Below are 12,879 nucleotides of genomic sequence, written 5' to 3' on the forward strand. Positions count from 1 at the left end.
CGACCAGATTAGGCTAGAATACTACACTACGCCTAAGGGAAATGACATGATTTGACTGAATCTTTAAAATTATATTGTAGGTGTTCCTTCAGACCTTCCAAATCACTAGAGTCAAGATTTCCTCTGATTCCAAGAGGAGAAGAATATGAAGTGTAAGTGCTGTCATTAATATCATTTGGGTGTATATAGTTATGTATTTATTTCAGTTTCAGAAGGAGGTGAATGTGGGGATTCGGAGTAAAGAGGTTAACCCATAATTTAAATTTTTGTCTATCAGCCACGGGCCACCAATTGGACAAATGTGCTCTGGTCTAATAAATGCTAATGTGTATATAAGGTAGATATAACGTGGTATTATAGGAGATTTACAGATTTACGTCATGTTAGTTAACGCATATTGTGAACATCAAGTCAACAGAAAAAACACTTCATATTCAAGGATATTCTCATAGTTCTTCTGTAACACAGAGATTTGGAGAGCTATAGGTTAAGAATGTGATTTTTTTCCCAGCATATAACAATTTTCCCATGAGGCACATTGCTTTTCAGTTCTGGAGATGTGAAAATTGTTCCAGATTTGCTCCACACAATGTAATGAGTAACATCTGTGCCAAATGTCACTGGACGACGGCTTAGTGTTCTTATAGCAAGGCAAACCTTTATTCTATATACTCATGTGGTAAGAAAGTAAATGACATGCTAATAAATCATACATAGCAACAGGAACGGAGGCAAGAAAACACCATCACACATAACCATTAGTTGGCATTTGTAAATTCCTTTTGTAGTTAATATATTCCTGTTCTATTAGTATCTATCTATCTATCTATCTATCTATCTATCTATCTATCTATCTATCTATCTATCTATCTATCTATCTATCTATCTATCTATCTATCATCCATCTATCTATCTATCTATCTATCTATCTATCTATCTATCTATCTATCTATCTATCTATCTATCTATCTATCTATCTATCTATCTATCTATCTATCTATCTATCTATGTTAGAATTTGGACAGGATTTTTCAGTAATTATTGATGGGTTTAAAACCTAGGTGTCAGAGACTGTATAAATACAGGAGAAAAAGAATGAGAAGTATGTGCCTCTCATAGCAAAGACTTGTAGTTTACGAGTTTCTGAGAAAGCCAAGAAATCTGAAGCATCTGAAGGAATGAGGCTCATGAAAAATGTTTTCTTTGGGAAACGCACATGTTGTTTTTTCCATTCTTGTCTCCCAACTGCAGAGTGTTAGAGGTCTGCGGGTCAGGCCCTCTGGGATTCTGGTCATTCATTAAGTCAGCTTCCTCTGTAGAGTTTACAAAAAAAAAAAAAGAAGAGATTTCCAACAGATACGTACCAGGCTGTAAGACGTTAAATGTTGAACTCAGACTGCTTTAATATTCCCACATTTAAAGAATTGAGAAACAAGACTCCTACCAAGGAGATGCTAAGGGCCAAGCTTCAATCATACAGCAGAAAATGCAGCTATCCCTGTGCCCCATCTGACTCTAATCAGCCCATATTCCCATAATCCTCTGCAGTAATCAACAGTTCACTATTAGCCCATGAGTATACATTGTGAAACAAATTTCTTTATGGCTTTTGCTCCTCCTTACTGACACTGGTAGATCTATTATTGATGGTCATGTGATGGTATGCTATACAAAAGTCATTCAAATGACATTTGTCTGTGGCTGCCGTTTCTTTCAAAAGTGTGGTGATTAAATGGACAACAATGTAACAACAATGCATCAATAAAAACATAATACGTCTTTATGTATTCAGTTCAATAAGGCAATGAATAGATGTGTCTGGCTGCCATGGTCTGATACCTATAGAATTAGTAATTAAAGGGTTATTCCCATCTCTTGAAGTGATGACATATCGCCAGGATATGCCATCACTTTATGATCAGTTAGGGTCCGACCTGAACATGACGGGGCCACAGAGCTCATTTAGTACTGCATCCTTTTCCGTTCACAGTGGCGCTCCCTGCCGTGCAGAGTACTGCAGCTGGCCCTATTTACTTGAATGCCATCACTATATAAGGTGTATATACCTCTTTAAATGTTAAAAAGCAATTCCACTTGGAATTGCTCTGACTGCTGACCTTCGATGCAGATTTTACCACAGTTCTATAATGTAGATTTACTCTGGATACTGGACCTTGGGGTTAGAAAGGGGAAAACCTAAAAATAAGTGGAGTAAATACAATAGAGGCAGGAAACGGAATTGCTAAGGGGCCAATGGTGGAAAGACGCTCTGCTCTAAACTACATCCCCTATTTGCCATGATATTGTGGCTACCTGCAGCTGCCACTGCATATAGATTTAAACAGCTCACAATGAGTTCAAGACTAGCTGTATAAATCCATAGGCAGTAAGCTCCCCCTAGTGGTTACCGCTTGCAGCCAGAATTATATCATTTATTAAGTCAGAAAAATAGAGCTTCCTTATACAGATATCTATTATGAAATTAACCTGCATAGACTTTTGGACCTTTAAATGGAATCAAGGACTTTAACCCGTTAGTGACCGGCCCATAGTGTTTCTACGTCGGTCACTAACGGGCCTTATTCTGATGCCATAGACTTTTTACGTCGCTGCATCGGAATAAGTAAACAGAGCAGGGAGCCGTTAAATCTCCCTGCTCTCAGCTGCCAGAGGTAGCTGAGGGCTGGGAGCGTCCCTGCTCGACCGGGTGAGATCGATATTAGTATCGATCTCACCCGTTTAACCCTTCAGATGTGGTGCTAAATAGCGTGCACCGCATCTGAGTGGTTTTAGAGAGAGGGAGGGATCTCCCTCTCATCCCACTGACACCCGGCGAGTGTCTGTGGCCCCCAGGTCTGGCTGTGGTGAATGCCTGCTATATCATGCCTCTGGCATGACCTAGCAGATGCCTGTCCGTTTTACACGGACAGTCATAATACTTCAATACAGAAGTATTGCAGTGTATTATAAATGCGATTGGATAATCGCACAGTGAAGTCCCCTAGTGGGACTAGTAAAAAAGTAAAAAAAAAAGTATAATAAAAAGTGAAAAAAAAAAAAAAGTTGCTGTTTTCTTTGAATCCAGCCTTAAAAAAAAAATTGAGAAAAAAATTGCTGTTTTCTTTGAATCCAGCCTTAAAAAAAAATTTGAGAAAAAGTGATCAAAAAGTCGCATCTACTCCAAAATGGTACCGATAAAAACTACAAGTCGTCCCGCAAAAAAAAGCCCTCATACAATTGCATCGGCGAAAAAATAAAAACGTTACAGCTCTTCAAATATGGAGGCACAAAAACAAATAATTTTGAAAAAAAAGTGTTTTCACTGTGTAAAAGTAGTAAAACATACAAAAACTATACAAATTTGGTATTGTTGCAATCGTAACAACCCGCTGAATAAAGGTATTGTGTTATTTATACCACACGGTAAATGTCGTAAATTTAGGACGCAAAAAAGTGAGGTGAAATTGCTGTTTTTTTTCTATCCCCCCCCCCAAAAAAAGTTAATAAAAGTTAATCAATAAATTCAATGTACCTCAAAATGGTGCTATTAAAAATTACAACTAGTCCCGCAAAAAACAAGACCTTATACAGCTATGTCGATGCAAAAATGAAAAGGCTATAGCTCTTTGAATGAGACGAGGGAAAAACGTAAAAAATGGCTTGGTCATTAAGGTCTAAAATAGGCTGGTCATTAAGGGGTTAATTAAAAATAATGCGTAGTACATTTGGCAGATCTCTCCGTATCGGGTGGAGCCCGTTCTGAGCTATTGGACCTTATGATATATGTGCATTCCGCTGCTATAGATAGTGTATTTTGTGGCCCCCTTATGGGTTGTTAACCCTTCTTTCCAAAAATTGCAGTCCTATTCCCTGAAATGGTTCATAGGTTTCATTCTGTACATTATACTTGAGATAGTGAAACACTAAACCAGATGAACCTATGGGACACCAGACCAGGCAGCCAGCCTGTTTTTAATTATACCAGCAGTACAATAGGTCTTAAACGAATTCTTGGGCAAGAAAGTGTCAGCACGTTGATATAAACACAGATCGCACTTGAGATATTTCCATAGTCGAGAAGAATGTAACTTGTTATTCACAAAGTCAGTGATTTCCTGCTTGTCCTCCTGTTGATGAAGGCCATCTGCTGACTCCGTCCTTTGTCTAGGAAAGCAGATCCCTCCATCATTCATCCGTGTAAATATCCTATTTCCTTACACCGCCACATTATATTTCCCAATGACTTCATAGACGGAAGAAACTACAGGATAGTCAATGAAAGAGTTAAAACAGCCTCACGACCATTTAATCTATTGAATTAGATGTAATAGAATTAAAACATAAATTTATATTAGAAAGAAAAATATAACTAATGTTAAAGATTGCACAAGAAATAAAGATGAAAACTGGGATGCATGAGGAGACCAGTATTATAAATGACGTGTGATGGGGCCCTGTTACAGGTTTTGCATTGGGGCCCAGGAGCTTCAAGTTACCCGTCTGAGTATATGCATGTAGTGTGCCCACTCAGCGTGCCCATTCATGTAATCGACTCCCATTGCAACCTTGGCATCCTTGAGATTAGCTCTTTGGCACCAGATTTGAAACATTTCAGTCTCATTAAAGGGGTTGTCCACCGGATAGGTCATCAGTATATCATCGGGGCGGGTCCGACACCCGGACCCTGCACCGTTAAGCAGCTCCGGCTGCCTACGTGCATCGGATGTTATGGCCCATTGTGCAATGTACGGGGCCGGAAGCAGTTGGATAGGAGCAGAACTGCAGTACTACAGCTCAGCCGCTATTCAGTGGCCGGAGCCAACTGCTTCCGGCATGTACGTCCGATGCTCGGAGGCAGCTGGAGCGGTTTAACGGTGCGGGGTCCAGGTATCGGACCCCCACAGATCATGTGCTGATGACTTATCTGGTGGATAGGTCTTCAGTTGTCCAGTAGTGGACAACCCCTTTAAGGCAGATTTATCAATTCCAGCACACCGTACTAACCATGTGCCAGTCTTTTCCCTAATGCAGTGTGCGACAACAACAAGCCACGTCTTGTTTATGAATCTGCTGTTGTCTTCATATAAAACCAGCTCAGATCTACAGCATTGTTTTTTCCAACAATTACTAGCTGCTGAAAAGTTTTAATAAATGAGTCACGCTCGGTACAACTCGGAAACCCCGTCCAATTTTACGACACATTTATATGTACAGTATAAGAGCTTCATAAATACGGTGTTTGGCTTAAATTACATATTATTTTTGTATTTATTTTCGGCACAAAAATGGCGTAAATATATTGATAAACCTTCCCTAGTATGTTGCCCTATAGAATCTTTTGAATATATTTGCAAAGCCATTGTGTTAATATTCTGATATATGAACTTTCAGTGGGTATGAAAGTCATCGCTGCAGGTCATGTGACGAATGCCAGTTTGGGGACCAGGAACATGTGGAGCAGGCCTGGTGGGCATTTTAAAAGGTTAGTATTGTATCATTTGTTATTTTTAGCTATTTGGAGTTTTTCCCAGTTTTATTAAAGCGTACCTAACTTTTCAGGTGACTTTTCAGATTAGGCTGTCATGTGTGTGCACATGAGGAAAACACTATTTCTGGCCATTATATGACTTGAATCCGTCATTTTATTTTTTTGCAGTTTTCCCCTCTGCAGTCTCAGTCTCTTTTCTCAGTTTTCCCTGAGCTAATGGGTGAAGTCTAACTCCTACGATCAGTGGCGTAACTACCGCGGTAGCAGCAGTAGCGGCTGCTACGGGGCCCGGGGCTTGAGGGGGCCCGGTGGCGCCGCTAGCAGCCGTTATGGCTACTACAGCGGTAGCGTCGCTACTGTGGGGCCCGCGACGCCGAGCCTTACACAGGCCCTCGCTCTCATGCCTGTAGGTGTCGCTAGCACCGGAGGGGGCCCCAGTGCTAGCGGCAGCCAAATACATGTATTAGCACTGAATGGCCGGGCATGTTCCGTGCCTGACCATCCAGTGCCTTACAATGACACTGATTGGCTAGCGGCGCGATGACATCATCGCGCCGCTTCCATGCTTAGAAGGTGCTGATTGGCGGGGCAAGTCATTCTGCCCCGCCAATCAGCGTCATTGGAGGACGCTCGTTCAGCTCCTGCAGACATGCTCAGAAGAGAGCATGTCTGCATCGCCAGTGAACAGCGTGGGAACCGGAGAATGTGAGTATGTCAAGTTTTTGTTTTTTTCCCCTCATAAAAATGTGAATGGCATTATCTATAGTGGGGGGGGGGTCATCTTTATGTGGGCTATTATATATAGGGTTCTATATGTGGGGCAGTAGCTACAGGGGGGTCTATATGTGGGGCAGTAGCTACAGGGGGGGTCTATATGTGGGGGTGTGGGCCACTATATACAGGGGGCTCTATATGTGGGCCATTATATACAGGGGGCTCTATATGTGGGCCACTATATACAGGGGGGGTCTATATGTTGGCCACTATATACAGGGGGCTCTATATGTGAGCCATTATATACAGGGGGCTCTATATGTGGGCCACTATATACAGGGGGGGTCTATATGTGGGCCACTATATACAGGGGGGTCTATATGTGGGCCACTATATACAGGGGTGGGTTACCTGTGGGGCACTAGCAACAGGGTGGCTATATGTAGTGCACAGTCTACAGGGGTGGGCTATATGTGGGACACTATATACAGGGGGCTCTATATGTGGGCCATTATATACAGGGGGCTCTATATGTGGGCCACTATATACAGGGGGGGTCTATATGTTGGCCACTATATACAGGGGGCTCTATATGTGAGCCATTATATACAGGGGGCTCTATATGTGGGCCACTATATACAGGGGGGGTCTATATGTGGGCCACTATATACAGGGGGGTCTATATGTGGGCCACTATATACAGGGGTGGGTTACCTGTGGGGCACTAGCAACAGGGTGGCTATATGTAGTGCACAGTCTACAGGGGTGGGCTATATGTGGGACACTATATACAGGGGGCTCTATATGTGGGCCATTATATACAGGGGGCTCTATATGTGGGCCACTATATACAGGGGGGGTCTATATGTTGGCCACTATATACAGGGGGCTCTATATGTGAGCCATTATATACAGGGGGCTCTATATGTGGGCCACTATATACAGGGGGGGTCTATATGTGGGCCACTATATACAGGGGGGTCTATATGTGGGCCACTATATACAGGGGTGGGTTACCTGTGGGGCACTAGCAACAGGGTGGCTATATGTAGTGCACAGTCTACAGGGGTGGGCTATATGTGGGACACTATATACAGGGGGAGCTATATGTGAGACACTATGTACAGAGGTGGGCTATACGTGGAGCAAGAACTATAGGGGAAGCTATATGTAGGGCAGCACTGTGGCTCAGTGGTTAGCACTATTGCCTTGCAGCTCTGGAGTCCATATGTGGGCACTATCTATAGGGGCTTCTATGTAGGTCACTATCTACAGGGGCCACGTTGTGTGTTTGTGACAGTTATATTTAGATGTGTTGAGAATTTTAACTTTGTTTACAGGTGCAGAAATGTTTTAAAAGTGAGAAGCTGAAGACATCTGAACGGAAAACTGCAGAAATGGGTCATGGCCGGTAGAAATCCATCATAGATGTCTGAACCGGAGGGAGAAGAAAAGAACTAGAATCTGAGACGTCACCGGTGAGTCACTTAATGTAAATGTTTATTCTGCCTCTAATCAGTAATGTAGTCACTGTATGATCTGCAGCGAGATGATGGTGATAGGATTTTTTTTGTGAAACCGCATCTCCCAGCATATCCTTACCATTGTTCCGGCCATGCTGGGAGCTGTAGTTTTACGCCATACAAACCTATACGCAGTGGCGTAACTACCGCTATAGCAGCCGTAGCGACTTCTACAGGGCCTGCAGCATGAGGGGGCCCGTGCCACCCGCCGGCACGGCCCCCTCCCATGGCAGCAGGCTCCGCTAGCAGCCGCTATGGCTGCTACAGCACGACGCCACTGAAGGGGTTGTTCCTACATAAGACATGTATCCCCTAATCACAGGATAGGGGATACATGTGTGATCGCTGGCAGCGATGAGGAGAACGGGGGACCGAAAGTCCCCCCTAAGTTCTCCATGACAAACCTCGGACTTCCGGGGTCTGTGTCGGCAGCTCCGTAGAAATGAATGGAGCGCCGGTCGCGCTTGTGCGCATGCGTGACTAGCGCTCCTTTCATTTTTATTGAACTGCGCAGACGCCGGAAGTCCGAGGTTAGTCATGGAGAACTTCGGGGGACTTTCGGTCCCCCATTCTCCTTATCGCTGCCAGCGATCACACATGTATCCCCTATCCTGTGGATAGGGGATGCATGTCTTTTGTAGGACAAACTATAGGCCGTTTTTTTTTGGGGGGGGGGGGTACATTGCGTTATCTACAGAGGGGTTCTGTATGGCATTATCTACAGGGGGGGCTGTATGGCATTCTCTACAGGGGGGACTGTATGGCGTTATCTACAGGGGGGCTGTATGGCGTTATCTACAGAGGGGGTCTGTATGGCGTTATCTACAGGGGGGCTGTATGGCGTTATCTGCAGGGGGCTGTGTATGGTGCTATCTATAGGGGGGCGCTGTGTGGTGGAATCTATAGGGAGGCACTATCTACAAAGGGGGGGGTTGCGTGATACCCAGCAGAGGGGGGGCCCTAGTCAAAAGTTTGCTATGGGGCCCAGTCTTTCCTAGTTACGCCCCTGCCTACGATGTCTCCCATTCATAGCACACATAGGAAAGGGAACATCCTGCTCCCCTATCTCTTGGTAGCACACCCTCAGAAACAACAGAAGAATGGAGGACATCATACAGCAGTAACGAGCAGTGTAGCTGTGAATCCAAGAACTGAAGTGGAGAAAGAGTAATTTTTTTATATACACTTGTACTATTCATTTATTCAAACTTTGTTGAAAAGTTAGTGACCATTTAAACATGGGACACGCTTTTTGATGATTTAGGGTATGAGTGCGGAGAAAGCCATAGTAACAGCAGCATTGGTGGAAAAACTGTCCTCTATTAACTCATTACCCTATGGTTCATTTTTTATACATCTTTCTACTTTTCTGTAAGAAATAGTCCAAAGCATTTGCTTTTGACAGAACCAGTGACTGGGCTCACAGTGCCAACTCTATGCCATGTCACTAATACTTAAAGCTGGCATCAGATTGAATATGCAGTTTACTTTTGAGTCTCACATTCCCCTTTCCCCCTCCTTACAGCACAGACAACAGTCAGTAAGTGCGGCCAAAACTGCGTCCATATTTTATGGTGAAGTTAATGTGATATACTTGAAGCTCACCACCCATGCTCTTCTATCACATGTCACCTATGTAATGCTTTTTAAAGCATGCAGACCACACAACTATAGAGGCATTGAATCTGGTTTTGGTCAGTTTGTGTACTTCGCTGCTATGAATTCGGTCGCCTGGAAAACATCCAACTAATTATACATCAGTCAACATTACAATATGGTTCGCATCAATGATGTATTGTACAGTATATACATTCTACTCTCTATACTCTGCACATGACTCTAAGAATGTTCCCAACGTCTCATGCTCTCTCCCGCCAAAAATAATGTTTGACATTACTGTAGCATTACTGATGTAAAATATATTGGAACCGCTAGCAATTTGGTTCTGTTACAGAGAGCTGGCGGTTTTTCTCACTACACAGCAAATGGTCGCAGGCCACATTTTGGTATATTCCACCGCCGTTATGTAGTGAGAAAATGGCCATCATTCACTTTAAATTCATCAGTTAAGCCATTCCTTGTCTTAAGGTCAGTGTGAACTAGTCTTAACATGTCATGTACTTAGCATATGTTCTTAAACAAATACATTAACCTATAGAATCTGGGTCAAGAGCAGTATCTGAGTTTGGCCACCAGATGGTGCCATTGGCAATGTGTAGAATTTTGATCTTCAAACCTGTGGCAGATGTTCTAATGTGATTTTATAGATTTAGGTTTCATCCCAGCCGTTTCCTAGACAACAGGGAATCACAGGATGCTTATAAATGTACCATTAACCCTTTACTCTTCCCCACGGCAGGAAAGGAAGGAATGGTCTCGGCTGGCAATTCCCTTTTCCTGTTCCCTCCTTTCTGTTTGCGAGGACACATTCAGCCGCAGCTTCCTGTCATTCTGTTTATAGGAAAACAAATGGCCAATATTAGCACTTGGCAATAGCCGGGTCTGTTTTTGTCTTAATATGGACATAAAGGATAATATAAAATCAACAGCTGCTACAGCGCGGGAATACGGGGGTTACTGTGCTATGAAATTTCATTACCACTGGGGTTTTCACGCCTATTTACGAGTCTCCTGTCGCGACAGAGACGGCGGGGGTGGGGGCTGTTTTTCAGCTATCAACCTGGAATCTAAAGGTTCCATCTTTAAAGCTTAGCTGTGCAGAACAAGAGTGCAGTGTTATATTGCATGGTTGTTAACACACAGAATGTTTCTTAATCCTTTTGGCAGGCACAAGAATCTGCACTTTAAATAGTCCTCTCTATTCCTCTATTGTCAGTTCCGAGAGGTTGATAGAGCGTGCCAGTACTCTGTGGGTGATAGATTGTCACAGCATTAAAGTGGGTCATCAGGGCCCCTTCCAAAAAAAAATCCTCACCTTATTTTTTATTTGAAGTTGGCATTTCCTGTGGAAAAAAAATAAAGTCCATCACATCTGACACAAAGGACAATGCTCCATTTTGTTCACCCATTTACGATCAATAACACATGAGCTGTGTGATAATTCGATTAAAAACAGGAAAAGCTTTATCCTGACAGAAGAGTCGGGCCGCAGCCTCACAGGAAGCTGATATTTTAATATTTTTACATAAATAAAAAGGAATAAAAGACGTATCGCAATGATGCAGTAACAAAGGAAACATCTGGCTTTTATTTAGCGAGTATGTCTTATTGATTCCAGATTTGCATCCAGCCTTCTTCGTCTGGACAAATAACACGATTTCAAGTTAAGCTCCGAGGAATTATACTGTACATAGCTCCTATAATCTCTTACAGTACAACGGCTGCAGAGTCTCTATGGAGGACTTTATACGAACCCATTCTTTGTGGGTTTTCTGGGATATTAAAATATTTTTGTGCTTTGTAAAATAAAAAAGTAATAACTTATATATACCCTGTTGCGATTTTGCCCCCACGCTCCCCATTGACCAAACTGTATATGGTGACAACACTGTGACTTGCCATCTTTGTGGCATTATTTCTATGCAGTCACATGGCAGTCATATAACTACATAGTCCCTGGCTCCATGCATCTGTCGTATCATTTGTATGCAGTTGTGCTAAGCGAAGAACAGTTATGCTGTGCGTTACCTTTTATTCGAGCACTTCCCCCGCATATGGTATGTTCTTACATTGTACAAATACTCCATAGAGAGGTTGTCCGGGTTTTTCATACTTATGACCTATCCACAGTATAGGTCAGTGGTTCCCAACCGGGATGCCGCGGTACCCTGGGGTGCCGTGTGAACCGTCCCGGGGTGCCGCGGCACTCCGCTCATCCGCTGCAAAGAAAATCTATAAATATTTTTTTGCTACAAGCTTCGCCCCCGACGTTGTAGCAGACGTGACGCGCGGACGTCTGTTACAAGTACCGCTCACCGCTTCCCACTAGAAAAGCCTGACGGCGGGAGAGGAGCCATTAACGTTGTGCAGGGTAAGTCTTTTTTTTCTTTAGTTTGTTAGCAGTTGTGTGAGAAATGGAGCCAGGGGAATGCTGGTAGTTGTAGTCCTCTCCTCTTATACCTCCTCTCTGTAATGTCCTCTGATATCACATAATAACGTCCTGGACATGCTGGGAGTTGTAGTTCTCTCCTCTTATACCTCCTCTCTGTAATGTCCTCTGATATCCCATAATAACAGCCTGGACATGCTGGGAGTTGTAGTTCTCTCCTCTTATACCTCCTCCCTGTAATGTCCTCTGATATCACATAATAACGTCCTGGACATGCTGGGAGTTGTAGTTCTCTCCTCTTATACCTCCTCTCTGTAATGTCCTCTGATATCCCATAATAACAGCCTGGACATGCTGCTAGTTGTAGTTCTCTCCTATACCTCCTCCCTGTAATGTCCTCTGATATCCCATAATAACAGTCTGGACATGCCGGAAGTTGTAGTTCTCTCCTCTTATACCTCCTCCTGTAATGTCCTCTGATATCCCGTAATAACGTCCTGGACATGCTCGTAGTTGTAGTTCTCTCCTCTTATACCTCCTCCCTGTAATGTTCTCTGATATCCCACAATAACGTCCTGGACATGCTGGTAGTTGTAGTTCTCTCTTATACCTCCTCCCTGTAATGTCCTCTGATATCCCATAATAACAGCCTGGACATGCTGGAAGTTGTAGTTCTCTCCTCTTATACCTCCTCCTGTAATGTCCTCTGATATCCCGTAATAACGTCCTGGACATGCTCGTAGTTGTAGTTCTCTCCTCTTATATCTCCTCCCTGTAATGTTCTCTGATATCCCATAATAACGTCCTGGACATGCTGGTAGTTGTAGTTCTCTCCTCTTATACCTCCTCCCTGTAATGTCCTCTGATATCCCATAATAACAGTCTGGACATGCTGCTAGTTGTAGTTCTCTCTTATACCTCCTCCCTGTAATGTCCTCTGATATCCCATAATAACATCCTGGACATGCTGGGATTTGTAGTTCTCTCCTCTTATACCTCCTCCCTGTAATGTCCTCTGATATCCCATAATAACATCCTGGACATGCTGGGATTTGTAGTTCTCTCCTCTTATACCTCCTCCTGTAATATCCTCTGATATCCCATAATAACAACCTGGACATGCTGGGAGTTGTAGTTCTCTCCTC

General features: G+C 43.3%; 1 long non-coding RNA gene across 1 annotated transcript; it reads right to left on the reverse strand.

Moving 5' to 3' along the window:
* Window positions 1–3,572: 3,572 nt before the first annotated feature.
* Window positions 3,573–10,715, reverse strand: LOC142750950 (uncharacterized). The gene is made up of 3 exons (XR_012882648.1): window positions 10,661–10,715; window positions 10,056–10,176; window positions 3,573–4,261 (listed from the first exon to the last, which is right to left on the reverse strand). It is a non-coding gene; the product is annotated as an uncharacterized LOC142750950 (long non-coding RNA).
* Between the last annotated feature and the right edge of the window lie 2,164 nt (window positions 10,716–12,879).

Source organism: Rhinoderma darwinii, chromosome 3, assembly GCF_050947455.1.
Source record: "Rhinoderma darwinii isolate aRhiDar2 chromosome 3, aRhiDar2.hap1, whole genome shotgun sequence".
NCBI lineage: Eukaryota > Metazoa > Chordata > Amphibia > Anura > Rhinodermatidae > Rhinoderma > Rhinoderma darwinii.